Source organism: Octodon degus, unplaced genomic scaffold (assembly GCF_000260255.1).
Source record: "Octodon degus isolate 3935 unplaced genomic scaffold, OctDeg1.0 scaffold00012, whole genome shotgun sequence".
Lineage (NCBI taxonomy): Eukaryota > Metazoa > Chordata > Mammalia > Rodentia > Octodontidae > Octodon > Octodon degus.
In genome coordinates this window covers 3,794,599-3,798,103 of record NW_004524588.1, presented here as the reverse complement: position 1 = coordinate 3,798,103, position 3,505 = coordinate 3,794,599, and the positions used below count along the sequence as shown (strand labels likewise).

At 42.8% G+C, this 3,505-nt stretch overlaps 1 pseudogene; it reads right to left on the bottom strand.

Annotated features, from left to right (window-relative positions):
- Positions 1 to 2,713: 2,713 nt before the first annotated feature.
- LOC105741450 lies at positions 2,714 to 3,154 on the bottom strand (annotated as a pseudogene).
- Positions 3,155 to 3,505: the final 351 nt, after the last annotated feature.

The following is a 3,505-nucleotide window of genomic DNA, read 5'->3' as shown; positions in this document are numbered from 1 at the left end:
ATTAACTACAATTATTGTAATGAAAGAAATTATTAGAATGGGTACTGATAGACAACTTTTTTTTTGTATAGGGTCTCACTATGCAGATTGGACTCATAGTTATCCTCCTGTTTTCAGCCTCCCTAGCACTGGGATTACAGGTGTACACCACCATGCCCAGACTCCATCACAGCTCAGCATGCGGGGGGTTGGGGCCAGCATAGCATGTGGTACTAGGGATCAAACGTCAGTCCCTGCACTTGCCTAAGCAGGCACTTAGTCCACTGAGCTATCTCACTGACCCTGTGATAGGCAACTTTAAAGTGCATGCCATGATTTGTTTTATGAAAAGAAATCTAGATTTTATATTTCTGCCAGAATCGTTTTAACATTTTTAAAAACAAGATGATTATGTGTCAGATTAATTAATGTAATATCACTCATAAAGCCAGTACTATAATTCTCAAAATTGACTATGTAGTGATGATTATGTCAAGAGCATTCACAAAACTACCAAAATGCTCCAAACAGGTTTCATTTTGATTTATCTAAAAAATTATAAACACATATTTGCTCTATGGTAACATTTTATAAGACAGAGGGACAACCATGAAATCAAACTGAAAATACTAAGAGTTCAAAAGATCCCCAAACAGTCACAGTTTAACATCCAAGTTACTAAGTTACATATAAGTCCATGTAGACATAGTTGGGCTAACTAATATGTTTTCCAAATCCATTTCCAATGGCAAATGTGAACAGGACAGAGAAAAGCCATCCTTGCCTTTAACAAGCCAGGTCTTCTGAGGAAAGCTCTGAAGGCAAATTCACCTCACTCTATAAGAGAGCCTCCTCTTTCTGAGAAAGTTTTGAGGAACAATAGACAGTTCCAGATTTTAACTCCTATCCCATTGGAAATAACTTTAGTGACTGTTAAATTTCCAACCTAGATTTCCAAAGTCTTTTTATCCTAGACTATAAGAAGAGTACTTTTGTATTTTCCCTATGGAAGGATACAATCTGAGTTCCAAACAAACAGTTTAGAAAAATAATTTCTCCAATCAATTCTTTTTTTTTTTTTTTTTTTTTTTGCAGAACCAGGGATTGAACTCAGGTCCTTGAGCTTGCTGGGCAAGCACTTATTCTACTGAGCCATCTCCCTGGCCCTCAATCAATCCATTCTTAAGCCAGGAAGAATTCAACAATCTTTTTTTTTTTCTCATCAACCTCCCTTGTTCAGTTTCTCTTTTACTATAATAAAGCCCAGATTTTCCATATGTAGATACTCATTCTCGAATCAGGGCTCACTTTGTAGACTTTTGCATATCAGGACTGAGTCAGACCTACCACACAAAAGCCCACAATGACACCATGGGGTACCCATCCAGCAACCATGGCTCTGGCAGTGGTGGAAGTATCTGCTTTTACCACCCTGACAACAGCATAAAGCACAGGTTAGAGAGGTTGTAGATGTAGGTAGGGAGGTTGCTGCAATGATTCTTAGCTGCAGCTCTTTGAATGGACCTGGGACAGGTCATTTGGAATGAAGACCTGGGACAAAGGAGTAGGATTTGGGGCAAGGACATGTGAGCAAGCACATTCATATGAACTCACTCAGAGGGTGGAAGAGGGTCATGAGGAAAGGCTGAGGACCTGAAAATCCTTCTTATCCTGCCCCCGGTAGTGATGATACAGCTTCTCCATGTCCCCATAAGTCCTCCTTCCATTCACTCTAGGCAGGCATGAGACTTAGTCTCAAAGTATACTTCAAGATGAAGGGAGTCAAGAAACATGCCTGGTTCTTCTTCTATGCCACCAACATCTAGCGACAGGCTGTAGCTCCCAGTCGGTCATGGATACATGTTGCAGGGGTCACTAGCTGCCCCAGAAATTGGCCCACATGGCTCCTGCACAATAAGATCAGGTGGGAAATCTCCTCTTCTTGAGCTCTACTTCCCTACCTGCTGTGTGCTCTAGGAAGTGGATTTTCCTTTAGAGTGGAAAAAAAAATCTTTAAAACGAGTTACCACTTGAAAAATTCACACCAAAATTTCCAGGAAATGTGTTTCCTTTCATCCTGCCTCTCTTTCCTGTTCCCCCTGATGCCCCAGAATTGAGCCCATTTTTAAGTGTAACCCAACATTTTCAGCTAGGGCATTAAAAAAAATTTCTGTATTTTAGGGAAGGGTCTACAGCATGTTCAGGGTCTCACTACTAGATCTGACTCATAGTGATCCTCCTGTTTACAGCCTCCCAAAAGCTGGGATTACAGGCATGCACCACCACTCCCAGTCTCAACTGTCCCCTCAGCACGTCCCGGGGACGGGCTGGCTTGGCAGGCCAGGGGATCGAAGCCCTGGCCCCTGCACCTGCTTGGAGGCACTTTAATCCACTGAGCTATTTGGCCAACCCTTGCTAGGGCATTTTATCTGAATTTTTATATATTTCAGTTGTTCCTTAGCAAACATAGGCGAGAGCTTTTTGTTTTGTTCAAGTATGGAGTCCTGCTCAACTTCCTGTTAGTTTACAGGTCTTCTTTCAAGGCATTTCTGAGGATTTTTTGGTTTGTGGTTGGTTTGTTTATTTGTTTGTTTACTTGCTTTTCTTTCTTTTTTTTTTTTTTCCTGCCTCAGGTTATTTGTACAAAAAGCACAGGAGGACACCAGCCCTTCACAGATGGCACCTCAGAGGTCACACCAGTCCTTTTGTTTTTACATCAGCAGATAAGAGGCTTTTACTGTGGAGCCTTCAAGGGGGCCTGAGCACCTTTGGGAGCCTGGGCTGGAGCAGAAGCTGGAGCCTGGGCCTTTGGCCAGCAAGAGCTGTGACCCTTGGCAATGAGGGCACGGATATGCTTCCCAAGTTTGGGGTGGACAATGTAGGCAAGTTTAGCGAGCCTGCAGTTTACTCCCCTTGGGATGATCTTGGGCTTGACCTCCTTGGGCTTGACAAGAGCCTTGATAGCCTCAGTGCGTGCACTCATGGCCTTGACATTGTTTGCTTGCATCTTCTTGAAGCCCTTCTTGTTGTGCTTCTTGGCAAAATGCAGGTTCCTAGGGAACTTGGGATCTACCCCCTTCAGAGATTCATATCTTTGTGACCAAGATTTCCTGATGCCATTTCTGTGCCATTTTTGGGACTGGTTGTGTGTGGTGTGGTTCTTGGACTTGGCCATAACTGCACTGTAAACCACAGCTGACTTACTCGCTTTTGTGTCTGAAAGCTCCTAGAGTTCTGCAAAGGGACTACAGTGGCTAAACCCAGAGAAGAGACATATACTTGTCCACCATGTGGCACCTCAAGTTTACAAACTTAATGACTAAATAAGCTATCATATATCCGTGAGCCCATCCTTGAGTAGCAAAGGAGAGTCCAGTACCTTCTCTATGTTCCTCATCCAGACTCTTTCCCCATGTTTACTTAAACACTGCAATTCTATCTGACTTTACCTATGGTATGTCATCCAACAGGTGTTTATTAAGGTCCTCTATCAAAGAGACTCTGAAAATATTTTGTCCTTTCACAG